Genomic DNA, 14,159 nt, shown 5'->3' with positions numbered 1-14,159 from the left:
TCACCTTTGCGCATCGGGTCTCGTCCTCCTCCTATCGGTGGGACACAGGTGGCGTGGAGTAGGGGCGTTGGCGGAGAAACGATGAGGAGAGGAGGGCAAACGCGTGAGGAGGAGGAGGCCACGGCCATCGGCTCCTCTCCTCTCCTCGTCGTCTCCTCCCCTCTCCCCGTCGGCGCCAGCGCGCTGGTCGTGTGGCGTGATGTGAGCGAGGAGAGGGAGGGGGAAGATGCGTGAGGAGGAGGAGGACCAGGCGATGGCGTGCTGCTGGAGTGGAGGAGTGGTCGTCCGCTGCACGTCGTCGTTGTCCCCATACCCAATCTGGCAGCGGCAGCTGCAGGCCAGTGCGTGCGTCAGCTAAAGGAGCATGAGTGAAGAAGTCCTCCTCCAGAATCTTGCCGAGATGCTCCTCTCTCTTTGCGTCTTCTTTTTCCTCTGTACTTTGTTTTTACAGTATTTGCCCTATCCTGTTTGATGATTTGTTCATGAGCTAATTTGTTCTTATTGTGGTTCCACTTCTATTTCTATCTCGCAGGATTTTGTTCCAATGACACGTTGCTGACTATTTGAGTTTTTGGAATTTAATGAAATTCTGCTCAATCAGGTAAACCTTTTGTTTTGACCATTTGCCGTTAGAATATTTGAGGCACTTGACTAGACAGCGTATACCAAGTAGTTCATCAATTTTCTTGCTGGCCTGTAGTGTCCGCCATCATGTAATTTTAGGACCAAATTCAGAGAAAACAGTCTCATTTCTAAGAAGGTATGATCTATATCTGCTTGTTCGCCTCTATGAAATTGTTGAAGAACCTGTCAATCCAACGGATTCAGTTGCACAATATTCGATTTGATGGTTGACAATATGCAGAGCATCTTGAGAGCCTCCTTCATGTTCTGGATAAAGCAGCTGACGAAATAGTACGCTGATCCCGTCCCTTGTTGACGATGAATTTGCCTTGAGCACTGCGGTTTTGTCAATTTGGCTGAGCTTGCTGTCCTCTAGGTTTTATGTACAGAGTTCTTAGAAATGAAGCAGCTGCAGAAAAGGGACATCCCGAGGAGAGGTACACCAACGCCTTTTTTGGGTACGGACCAGAGGACTCACATTTTGTTTAGAGCTCACTTAGTGTAAGCTTCAAATGTCAAAACACCCATGACATCTCTTTGTCTTCCAGAGACTGTATGTTTTTTCTATTGAATTAACACGTGAATTCTTTTACTAGCAGAAGTGACGATATTGGATCTGGTTTTGGTCATTTTGGAATTGCTGTTGAGGATGTAAGATTCTCTCTCCATTTTTTCTTTTTTCAGTTGTTGACGTTCAGTACTATGTCAGTCCATCTAATATTGTTACTTCTGCTTTCTGTAGTTAAGCAGCACTAATTGTTTATCAAGTATAAGTAGCTCATCTATTGCTTCCTCCAACACGATTGAGCTTAGTTTCAGATCCGCCACAAGTTCAAACACGATTGAGCTGATGGGTCGTGTTGGAACTAATTTTGTTATTAGTGCTAGGTTTAGATTATTTCTTCTTTTTGAGTTAGCCAGGTAGCGTAGCAGATAAATACGCAGTGGAAGCATGCGTACTTAGTTGTGGCAGCGCCGCGTGAGCTTCCAGTTAGTTATCTGCAGATACTTGGGTTGGACTCAAGCATATACGTGCAGTTAGCTAGCGTAGGAATAACCGGATCAAGCCAATGTGTGTGGCTGGCCGTGGTGTGTGCATGCATGGCAGGAGTGGTGCGCGTGTGTGCATGCTAGCTAGGTAGTTAGTGGGTCAAAGTAGTGGCGTGAGTTTAGACGGCACTGGTGCTGGCCCTGTGTATATATAGTTTGCATTGCGTAATAGAATAAGCAGGCCGGGAGGGCTGTGGAAAAATATAGGTTTGTGTCACCAAGGAGGAGAGCTCTCGGCAAAGCCGGTGCTGGTTTCTTCCTTGGGCATGTGTGTAACCAAGGAGGAGAGCTCTCGGCAAAGCCGGTGCTGGTTTCTTCCTTGGGCATGTGTGTACGTGTGTGTTCATGAGAGTGTTCTTGTGTTCTTGTGAGAAACCATATACGAGAGAAGAGAGAGTTGAGAGGAAGAAGAAGAGCGGCGCTGCGAGGATGAGGCGGCGCCAGATGAGGCGGCGCCAACAGGTTGGGGGCCGCCGGTCGAGGCGGAGGGGAGGAACACCTCCCTCCCTGACGCCATCCTCGCCATCTGTGTCGCAGGTGCTGCCACAGAAATTTGTTGTGCCATGGTCTTTTTTCAGGGGGGAAATGGTACCTTATTTACTATTTAGTTGACTACATGCTTCCTGAGGTGCCTTTGTTTCGAAATAGTCATAGAATATGATTTTCAGATTATTTATTTGAAAGCATATATTGGGCATACAACTGAAATCTCCTTATGTTGGAGTCGATTTCCACCACCCTTAAATTCCCTTAGTATGACTCTTTATATAACCTTTAAGGCAAATGTGAAGTTAACTCAAGAATTTGCCAGGTGATTATGCACTGACACTTCATTTTATCTCTATGATCTCCTCATGAAAACAATCATAGTGCAGGATGTTGTTCCCCAATTTGTCATTTATCTTTGAATATCCCTTTATATTGGGGCTACTACCTATCTAGCTCACTGAGTGTTATCCAAAGTGCTCTTCTAGCTTACACTGAATGATACAAAGGTGTCTTCTCTGCCTTTGTTTTATATTTTTGCTAAACATGCTGGTATGTATCTTCATTTGTATATCATCTCCTGTGTTTTGTGATACTTCGCCGGATTCTTTGTTAATAGTTTGAATAAAGTCTCTTAAACAATCTGATTAAAGGATAGCTACAATGAATACATGTGTAGTTAAATCTAAATGCATATTGTTTTGGCTAAGAGTTAAATCCATATACCTACATTGTTGTTGTTTTAATTTTCCTCAGTTGCACCAGTGTGATACTACTTTTCATGCCTCTGCTAATTAACGGAATAGTTGTTATAAAGGTCTGATGCGTGACGAAATCCTTGGATTTGCAAAATTACCACTCTGTTTCTCTTAATATCATTTTCTTTTGATTCAAATTTGCTCTTGTTTCGCAGGGGCGCCATAGCTAAAATCTGACGTGAGAAGTGCAGCCACGACAATGGGCAGCCGAATAAAAAATATAGGGAGACACAAGGAGAATATAACTGGTCATACTTCAACAATGGCCACACTACTTATGATGGTTCAAGAGAAGATATCCGTGATACTGAGCCTGGTGATGAGGACATCAAGACAAAGATATTAATTCACAACTCTGCTGTTGATAGGTTGTACAAATTTACAAGGTACCACTATTTCTTTCTATGTATAAATTTGTGAGCACAGCTACTTGGAAATTCAGCGATTCATGGTGGAAGCAAGTTTTTTTGTTTTCCTTTAGTCATTTCATCATGTGTTCACATCTTAGTTTCTTGCATTATGGAATTATTTTGTGACATCAGACATGTATTCTTGCCATTAAAGTGTGACAGATGTGCCATAGAAAAGGTGTCATCCATCGGGACCTTAAACCAGAGAACTTATATGCGAACAACAAGGAGAGTTCTCCTCTAAAGGCAATTGATTTTTGTCTATATGTGTTCTTTAGGCCGGGTATGCTCAGTAGACAACTGATGCTCAAGAACATACGTTTGCAGCTTATAATCTTGACATGCTAAAATAAGTGATGTAGATCTTCCTATTTTTTCTCTGGTTTGTGTAGTAATTTCAAGCCTACCAATATATATGTTACACAGTGAAGTCCTGAATCTACTGTTATGACAGAATTTGAATTTCATTGACTTCTGTAGGCACCATGATATGTAACTTATGTTTGTTGCTTCGGAGAGTACTGCCATGCTGTCATGGTCTTCAAGATGTGGAAGGTGACTTTTGCTTGATCTAGAGTGGATGTTGAGTTGCCTTGTGGTGGCAGTAGACAAGGAAGTCGCCCATCGATTGATCTTGAGATGGCCATGTCCCTGCATTGCGGACGGTGAAGACAGTGTGTGTGGTATGAGCCCTGTCTCCTCCAACTTATATTTTGGAAGCATGTTTTCATCACTATCCGCGCCAAATTTTCTGCTCATCCAGTCCTACAATGTGTTCCTCCTATTCCATGGTTGTACCATTTTTGCTGTGCTCTGTTTGAGTGTCTGGCATCCTCTCTCTGCCTCAGACAAGAGATGCACTAGCTGCGAGGAGATATGGAAGGGCCAGTTTGGAATCTTCATGGAACTACTGAATTTGAACGCATACTTTGGCCTCTTTCTGGTCCAGCGTTTTTGCATCAACATTTGAATCATTTTTTATAAATGTCTTGAGAATATGGTGATTACGGTTGTCTGATGTTCAATTCTGTTTTTAGCAAATTATTCAGGAAGCCACCATCCTTAGTTGAGGCTGATGAGTGGAGGAATTATGTAGTACTGGTGGCACGCAGTTCACACTCCAACCCATTTCGAGTTCATCTCCCGTCAACCCTACTGCACACCGCCGACAAATAACCCTGCGACGCTAAATCCCTTTGTTCCATGGTCTGATGAATTTAACAGAAAGCCTCAAATAGACCGGCTTGATCCGTAATGTTTCATCAAGAAAAATGTTTTTTTTCGTGTCTCTCGTTCTGCACTACTCTTTACCAAATTATATATTGTAGGGAGCCTAGGAGAATCAGCTAGGGTTATGCATCACCTGAAGTGGCACCCTGCAGCAAGCTTGCGTTCACTACATACAGTTCACATCGATTGTTTATAGGAGCTTTATAGAAGTTCTTCCATTGACCCCTATGTTTGCCAACGGAGTTAGTTGATGATTCCTACATGGAGAGGATTCCGATGTTGTATATTGTTTCTTACAAACCAATAAATGGTAGCTCTCAGATTAATAATTCTCTCTCTATATGTAATAATTCTCTCTTTGAATATTAATTAAAGGAATGTCTGTTGGCATTTAAGTTTTACGAGCTTGTCGATTTCTTCAAATCATTATAATAGAGTGTGTAATATTTCCTTGGTATATCTGTAGTAAGGTATCGCCTACTTGGAGATATAGAGGTTTTTAGGACACCACACACATTTATGGTATGTTGAAAAGGGAACCAGATCTATGTTTTTAATGTTTAACATTCATATGAAGTTTTTCTGCAAATGTGACCATGGAATCCATATTTCTAGGTTCGCTTTTAATAATATGCATGATCTTTCATTTGTAGTTCCAGAGACCTGCTACATATTCATAATTTCATACTCCCTCCGATCCGTAATAAGTGTCGCGGGTTTGAAATAAGTTGAACTAACCTTAGTTCAAAACTACGATGCTTATTATGGATCAGAGGGAGTAATATATTTTCAGCTGCACATCAGAGTGCCATTTCATCTATTTTCATTTAAAGAAGTGAGTAGTGCACATTGTTAATGATATAAATATTGTCAGTGACCAAATTAATAGATTTATGCATTCGATTGTATGTACCAGAATTTTTAGAGTACATGCTTGGCACTACATCTACTACTCTTAAGATTATGTGGTGCTGCCTTGCTGACCCAAATGTCTGGGGTCTCTTTAAGGAGAAGCCAGATGGAACAAAACATGATAAAGGTCATTTGCCTTTCTCTGGGTAATATCGAAGTGACTGCTCGGCTACTAACCAACGTCTCACCTTTTGTTTCATTGTGTATGCTGTCAACTGGCACTGAAGAAAATAGTGATTTGTTGCTAACTGACATAGTGAAAAAAAAAGAAGAGGTATAGTTGAATCAATAGTACTTTTCCATAAGCATGTCTCATGTAGCTAAAAATTTGCATCTTTTTTCTCATCATGTAGAAAAATTAGCAACGAGTCGTCCTTGCCTGCACACTCCCACAGTTGACAGGCAAGAAGGGCAGGAATTAAATCAGTAACCTCATGTATATAGATTCCATCTTCTACTCACCTTTCTAAGAAATTCTTTTGCGTTTGTTTTTCAGCATGTGGTTTGTTGGATCTAGCCAGAACTGGTTACCATGATTTATCTATTGGCTCGCATTGGGAAAATAATTATGCTTTTCCTTTTGTTATAGTTCAGCCAACAATAGAAATAGGCAACATCATGTTAGTTAAATGCAACCGTTATGGTTCTATGATATTATGATATTGGTACGGCTTGGTCCATCAAACATCACTTGTTGTCTACTTATTCTTTGCTGACTTCCTTTTTTTATCTCTTATGAAGAAAGGTTATTACTCACTTTATTTATGATGTCCTGTTTCTTGTCTCACGTTGCATCATTTCAACAGGTGTGAGTCTTTTGGTGGTGCCTTTTGGAGATAATAGTTATGTAACAGAGATAATAGACAAAAAACAAAGAAGAATTATCGGGTACTCAACTATGATATGGAAGGCATTTCTGCTTTTGTCAATGACAACCCACCAAATACACCCATCACGAAGAGTTGCTTAGATGTTGAGGTCATTTTTCATACCAATGGAACATGTAGCGATGACTCTACCTGATGTAAATGACTGCATAACTTAGTTAACATAAGCTGAATGACCAGAGCTATCTATATGATGCATTTCTGCCTATGTAGCTTTGCTTATCATGAACTGATCTCATGCCTTTCTTTTGGCCTATAAACCGACCATGCATTGTAGTATATAATATTATGTATGAACAGTGACTGTGTATGAACATCATACCTAGATATTTATCTTCTTATGCTTCAAGTATTTTATGGTTGGTCTCTAAATATTCTTACTTGCATGGTTTGAAAGCTCGGTTTGCTCTCGCCCTTTGCGCCATTGGCGCAACTGGTCAGGATTAATTTCATTGCTCAAAACTTGTCAGAAATATCTTGGAAATTTTCACATATACTACTACTTATATAATAAAACTTTGTGAAAATGACTTTTCAGGAGTATTTGACTGCCCTTTTCCAGATTTGGTTTCAAATATGCCCTGAGTTTGGGTTTGAACTGTAAGCCGGTGATATGAAATTCTGAAATTCATTAATCTTTCACAAGAGTTTGTAAATAACACATGACTCGGAGATATAGCATGGAGTATGACTTAGACGTGTCAAACTATTTTAAAAATTTGTTTGCAGATAACTCTTGGTTTGGATCAGTTTTTTTCGTCTTAGAAAACATGTATCATCACGAAATATTTTAATGCACATTCTTACAATACTTGGCCTACACTTGGCCTTTGCGCCATTGGCGCAACGGGTCATCTAGTATGCATTGCATCTGACTCATCTGAAGTGGTGGCAAACACTCAGACCTTTGCTCTGTGTTGATATGTTGCTATACTTCGTGAAATAAATCATTGACAGGGATCGTTTCGAGCAACCAGGGTTATTCATGAAAAGCGGGAGCACAATGTAGAAGCTCATTCTTCGGCTAAGGCTGCTACTTCATTTTCTTCCGGACGCCATGTGTGGCTTACTGTCTTGCCCGATATCATATGTATGCCTATGACCATTGATTAATAAAGGTCTATAGTTTCTAAAAAAAATTACTCTCCTGGTAGCGAGCGCAAACATATAAAGCTTCGTTAAGTATGTCTTAAAAACATAAAGCTTCATTAAGGTAGATTAGCTGGCAATCCTTTTGCACCGTTTTAGGAAGCTTTCGATGGTTTTTTTTGGTTATTCTTTCCTTTGCTATTTTTTTTCTGCTAGGTTTTTGTTCTGTTTTATTTTTCTTTTATTTTTGGGTTTTCTTTAAATTTATATTTTAATTTTTTTCATTGTATAATTCATGACCTTTTCAAATCCGTGAACAAGTTGAAAAATATTTTTAAAATTCATTGAATGTATTTTCGCATTCATGATTTATTAAATCCATGAACTTGTAAAATTCTTAATAAAATATTTAAAACTGTGAATGTTATAGTATCAAATGTGTGAATTTTTCAAATACGCAAACGTTTTCTAAATCCATTAACATTTTTTCAATTAAAAAAACATGAGTTCTCAAACTTTTTTAAACAGTATCTTTTGAAATTCATGATTGTTTCAAATGCGTAAATAAACAGTATCGGTTTCTTCTAATCTAGAAAAAAAAAGATCGAGTGGTGAGAAAAAAGTTCGTGCCAGCGACGGACTGCTATTAATTTTGGCTGCGGCCCACGAACGTCCGAGGGAAAGGGCTGGGCGGCGCCTTCACGAAGCGCCGGGAGACGCGCGCCTCCCGTCGAAATAGCCGTCCGATTCTCCTCAATCTGAGAGGATTATCCCGTAATTGAAATCTGCAAACCCCAATCGTCTTCCTCCGGCGGCGGCTCTCATGGCGTCCAAGGCGCTTCTTCCTCGGGAGTGCCTCCCCCGGCGCAGTCCCCGCGGCGGCTTGGAGCCGATTACAGTCTACGTCCGCGTCGACGAGGAGGGGAACTATCACCCGAGGTACATCTCCGCCAAAGTTGGGCGAGTGTTCCGAGATCTCCAGGATCTTAAACAAGCAGTCCGTACATTCTACACCAGCCTCTACATCGCCCGTCACCTCCTAAAGAGGCCTCTGGCTCCGCCGCCGTCTCCGACGTGTGTACCTCTCCCTCTCCCTCTCGAATCTTATCTTCTACTTATTCCAGTTTATTACTGTACTACTTTATTTCGTTTCACTGATCGATCAATGGAAATTCCAATTTATTTTGATTGCTTTTCCTGCCAGCGACGAGGTATTCCAGTTCAAGTTCGTGGTGGAACCTGCAGCAGATGTGTCGTCCCTCAAGGCTAGTACATCATTGGAGGAGAAATCGTCCGGTTCCGACAAGGTTCCTGAGAGAATGAGCCTGCAGAGATAGAGGTGTCTTCCCTCAAGGACTCGCTCAAGGCTACAACATTGGAGGACAAATCGTCTTCCTCTGGGCAGCAGCCGGATCAGGACACGGTTATGGCCTCACCACCATCAGCGAACTGCCTTGCCTCACCTTCTGGACCAGGCATTTGGCAACGAGAACGACAGGACTGGTGTTTCGGATATTACATCAGGCTTGATCTTAAGGGATCTTTCCACACATATCCGAATGCAGGCGGGCCGTTTAAGAGCTTAGAGGAAGTCGATAAGGCTATGGATCGCTATTTTCATCAACATCGGGATCCAAAGCTGTAAATCTCCTCAACTCAATTCTGGATGAATGTTCATCGCTCTTACCATAGTGCATATCTGCTATTGACTCGTTATGTCGAATTTAATAACAAATGACTTTTCAAGCTGGATTCCTCTGATAACCTAACAATTTGATTGTAGGAAACACAACTAGTATACAATGATGATTTGTAGTATATCCCTGTTTCGATGGCACCAAAAGTTAGTGGTATACTTTTGTAAATGTATTTGCGAGACAGTTGTTTAAATAGTGCATGTATGTATGTATGTATAAATCATAGAAATAGCTGAAACTAATATAGTACTCCCTCTCTCTGGAAATACTTGTCTGAGGAATGGATGTATCTAGATGTATTTTAGTTTTAAATACATCCATTTGTATCCATTTCCACGACAGGTATTTCCGGACGGAGGGAGTATCACACACCTCTATTTCTGTCAATTAATGGTGATAGCCAGAAAGTTCGTCTCTGTTAGTTAACTAGGCCAAACAGTTTGCAACCTTGAAATCAAAAAAGGGATAGCTTTTTCTCTAGGAGTAACGCACCGAGAACTTATACACATGTGAACAATCCTGGTTTTCTTTTCAGGTCTTGTTCTTGTTGCTCACCAGTCTGCAACCTTCTGTCCAAACTAGTGCATCGTAGTCCTACTGATAACATTAACTTTTGTACAGTATAACTTACTATTGTCCACTTCTGAGAAAGTACAAGCTACTAACCATATACAATGCTCTGATCTAAATTAGGCTAATGAATAAAGGTGGGGTTCCGTCACGAGAGATTTCTATAGAAAAAGCTCGTTATTGGCCTGATGGCAGAAGGAAGAAGCTTTCCAGATCCTATATCATCAAGCAATTCCATAATCAAATGCGCCGATTACTTCAAGCTTTGGTGGACAAGCATAATGAGGATCACAGCCTTTCGGGGGTTTGCTCTCTCTCCTCTCTATCTCTCTCTCTTTCTCTCATTGTTTTATCCATGCAATAGTTGTTGATCAGACCCATGCTTCTTACGATAGGATCTTGCATATGAACTCAAAGATGTTTTGCACGCCACAACAATTTCTGAGGGGCGTACTACATGCTACTATCATCTCAATTTCACGGTGACTAAAGGAGCTGGTGATTCTAACACTGGCATTGAAAACCTTTTCTTTGCGGAAGTCAAATGTGTGCTACAAGGAAAAGAAGAGGAATTTTCGGTCACCTGTTTCTGCCCGGTTGAATCTACCGATAATGGTACATTCTACCCTTTTCTTAGATTTTGAGTATTGATGAAATGCATTTTGTGGTTGGCACCAACTTGAGATTATCTGTTACATATAGCCATAAATGTGTTTCTGACCACAGCACTTGATCTTTAGTTTCGTGAGTTGTTAGTTTGCCCCTTGCTTAGATCCGTGAGCTTTAGATTTGTGAACATTTTCAAACTGGTTCATGCATGGCCATGACTGATGTGTACAAAGAAAATCTTTTACTTTCAGTACTTAAAATAGTCAGCAATTATGATGTAGTATTGGTGCCTGGTTGGTTACCTTGCAGTTAACTCTTTTCTTGTGTTTTTTGTTAATATAAAGGATACTGCTATGGTTGTACCATGCATAGGGATGTCAATATGAAGCACCCCATCAGTGCCGATGCATACCTTGCCGGTCAGGTGAAGGCGGGATATTATTGTTATGAAGGCTGCAGCAGCGACTCAGACGACGAAAATGTATGAACGATACCATCTTTAATTTTTTTGCTGAGCCTTGTACCATTCTTGTTGCTTTGCTGTTAACTATACATGTGTTTCACCCTCTTTTGCAGATGGAAGCTAAGAAAGGAAAGGTAAGATATATTTGGACGGTAATGCCATTCTTTGACACTCTGACGTTAATTAGTACAACTAACACAATGCTCCTGGTTACTTGGTTGGTTGTAAATCGTTTCTCGTGTATTTATTTCTGTAGGACGGTTGCTGATAAAACGTGTATGAAGATGTTGACGCAGCCTCCGACTATGAGGGCTTTTGACGCCGACAACATGACTTTTGACGACGCCAAAACCTACGTTTAGCTAAAATAAGTAGACGTAGCATAAAATTTGAGATGAGCATAGCACAACAAGGCCAGCTTGCCTCCATGTCAGAGAAAAAACAACTTGATTGCTCCTACTTTCGTACGCAACATCTATGCTAGTACATAACTAAGAGGACTACGAAAAATGACGGGTGATCACTCGACGGCCGCCGATGCACATTTTATACATCGCTTCACTTCTTTGAAGAATGAATTGCTGCCGTGTTCACCATGCAAAGAACGTTTTTGATGCAAACAACATACGGCAGCAAATACAACATAGATGTGCGTTCTCGTTTCATACTAACCTGGGTGGATGTGATAAAAACGCCATGGACAAAGCGGTCGCTAGGATGGAGATATGAACACCAAATGAAACATAGATAATTCCCAATATTAATATGTGACAGCATCTCTACTAAATAGGGAATAATTATCTCTATCAATAAGCAGAAGCAAACAACTGAAAAAAGATAACCATCTCATTTCAATCCTTACATTCACACGCCAATTTGGCCTCACCTCCGCGCCCCAGCCTCACTTTTGAAAGCCTGCAAGAGCGCGAGAGATGGGAGTAAGCACAATATCCTGCAATCAAATGAAAGAGAGTCAGGGAGCAATTAGCATTTTTGTCGTGCTCCCCTGCTCAGACCAAACAACTGAAAAAAGATAACCATCTCATTTCAATCCTTACATTCACACGCCAATTTGGCCTCACCTCCGCGCCCCAGCCTCACTTTTGAAAGCCTGCAAGAGCGCGAGAGATGGGAGTAAGCACAATATCCTGCAATCAAATGAAAGAGAGTCAGGGAGCAATTAGCATTTTTGTCGTGCTCCCCTGCTCAGACCATATTGGTGCCGCCACATCTCGTTCAGAAAAAAAAGCAGTAGCAACAGCACCCAATCCCCATGGAGATATCTCAAGCAAGGTGCCCCTTCTCTTCTGTACACATCACCACTCCTCACCATCCAGCACCGGCGGAGCCTCATAGAGGCCAAACAGATCATGACCCTGCCTTCCAAAACTGCAAACAAAAAATTACTACTATGCATACTAAGTGTTTGATCCAACCCATTAGTGAATAATACTCCTCCCAACCCCATTATTAGTACTACCTCCGTCTAGGTGAATAAGTCATTTGCGTAGTTCTAGGTCATCGATTTGAGCAATTAAATATGTGTTATATGTCATGAAAAATATATCACTAGATTTCTACACGGATGTAGTTTTTAGATATATATTTTTTGTCACGTATAATACATATTTAGATAGTTAAATCATTGACCTAGAACTACGCGAATGACTTATTCACCGAACAAAAAGGTAAGTAGAGTGAAATACCCTCGATGGATACACACATGCATATTCGTGTGTGAAGCTAGCTAGCTACTCCATGCAACTTGATTGAATGTTGTACGAGCAGCTTCCTGCTGCATGTGCACATAATGCTTGCTTACTGCTACATTAGATGGATTCACCCGGCTGGTGGCTGCCTGCTGCATATGTTGGCATTAGGTCGATTCGCCCCCTGCTTGCTGCTGCGCCTACACGGACCATCTCATGCTATGCGCGCAATCGGCAAGACGATGAGCTGATGATGATGTGCGCCAAGCTTGCCAAGGTATGGAAAGGAGGTATTGTCGATTACAGTTTAATTTTACTTCTAGGCTATTTTGAATTAAAATTTGCTTTGAGTTGAAAATTTGCCCCCTTCCTCCTTGATTGCTTGCCACGCTCCGCCACTGCCATCCAGCGCTGCTCCTCCTCTTCTACATCCATCTCCCACAAGTGGCTTGCGTCACCCCTCCCCCAGCTCCCACCTATCAACGGATGGCCGTGCTCCACCCGCACCCTCGTCGCAACGCCCGTGCTCCAGCCACACTTATGAAGCCGCATAGAGAGCTCAGGCTCCCTTCCTCTTCCCTGACCGTGGCAAGGGTGAAGTTGCCGCCCCGTGCTCCCTAGACCTCCATCCGCCCGTGATCCATCCCCCTACCATCCAGAACGGGCATACAAAAAAACGGGGCCATCCTGTACTCCCTTTCCCTCCTCCACAACCAAGCAACTGCCACATGCTCGTCCACCAAGCGTCAACTGTGGCGCCCGGATCGAGCATGGATGCACGCGCCGCCTGCCGGATCTGGCACGGATGCGCGCGGTGGCTCCTGACTTCCCTGATTTATGGGAGATGCCGTGTTGGGCATGCGATGCCCTGTCGATCGATGGGGTGAGGGAGGCTAACGACATGAAACGACAATGTACTCCCCTTTAATAGTAGAGATATATGGAATTTTTTATTATAAATTCTTGATCAACCAATATTTAGCACCTGGGGAGCTGGGCCAATAAATAAAGCCTACATGCTACAAAACGAATAGGAAGGGCTCATATGGACACAAAATCAAGCATCTATCCCCATTGGATGTACATATTTTAAGCACGAGCACTTTTGAGTTTCAGTTATACAGGTTGTTTTAGTAAATTCGAAGTGCAAATGTGTGATATATTAAGAGATTTACTCACACTGCATATGCAGTACATGAGCGGCAGCCGGCAGGCATAGCAAAAAAAGGAGATTCTAAACTTCACAGAAAACACAAGATCACCTTCCAATCTGAGTATAAAAGGGTCTCATTCAGATCCAGAAATATCATAAAAAACATGTCTTTTAGGAGGCATATCTAGGAGTTTTTCTGATGATGGTGAAACAAATCCCTACATTACATATAGTTTTTAGTATCGCAAGGAGCGTACAGTTGACAATATACAAAATGGTACACCAATAACAAAAAGACTGCCCTTTTTTACTAACCTAAATTTGATCTTCAATTTGGCTCCTGACTTCAAGTAGAGGTCAATATAGCAGCAGTAGGAGCTGCATAATAGAACATACAATTTATACTAAGCAGGCAAAAAGAAGGAATGACTGAACAGATAAGCAATCTAGGCAGACAATTAAGATGTTACTACAGAGCCTAGCTAGCTGCTCAGGTTTATCAATAAGCTCAC

The 14,159-nt window shown here is 41.6% G+C and overlaps 1 long non-coding RNA gene and 1 pseudogene across 13 annotated transcripts; both read left to right on the top strand.

Moving 5' to 3' along the window:
• Window positions 1–88: 88 nt before the first annotated feature.
• LOC125527372 lies at window positions 89–6,709 on the top strand. Of its 13 annotated transcripts, none has more exons than XR_007292072.1 (12): window positions 89–601; window positions 701–760; window positions 866–915; window positions 1,001–1,125; window positions 1,224–1,275; window positions 3,074–3,304; window positions 3,809–4,011; window positions 4,366–4,579; window positions 4,657–4,868; window positions 5,567–5,744; window positions 5,824–5,906; window positions 6,277–6,709. It is a non-coding gene; the product is annotated as an uncharacterized LOC125527372 (long non-coding RNA). The 13 variants fall into 13 exon arrangements; XR_007292076.1 differs by having other exon boundaries at window positions 4,177–4,579; XR_007292081.1 differs by lacking the exons at window positions 4,366–4,579; window positions 4,657–4,868 and adding an exon at window positions 5,025–5,080 and having other exon boundaries at window positions 5,570–5,744.
• A 1,525-nt stretch (window positions 6,710–8,234) lies between these two features.
• LOC125527371 lies at window positions 8,235–11,271 on the top strand (annotated as a pseudogene).
• The last annotated feature ends 2,888 nt before the right edge of the window (window positions 11,272–14,159 follow it).

The sequence above is a fragment of the Triticum urartu genome, unplaced genomic scaffold (genome assembly GCF_003073215.2).
Source record: "Triticum urartu cultivar G1812 unplaced genomic scaffold, Tu2.1 TuUngrouped_contig_3704, whole genome shotgun sequence".
Classification (NCBI taxonomy): Eukaryota; Viridiplantae; Streptophyta; class Magnoliopsida; order Poales; family Poaceae; genus Triticum; species Triticum urartu.
Note: the sequence above shows the minus strand (reverse complement) of the source record. Positions and strands in the feature narration are given on the sequence as shown.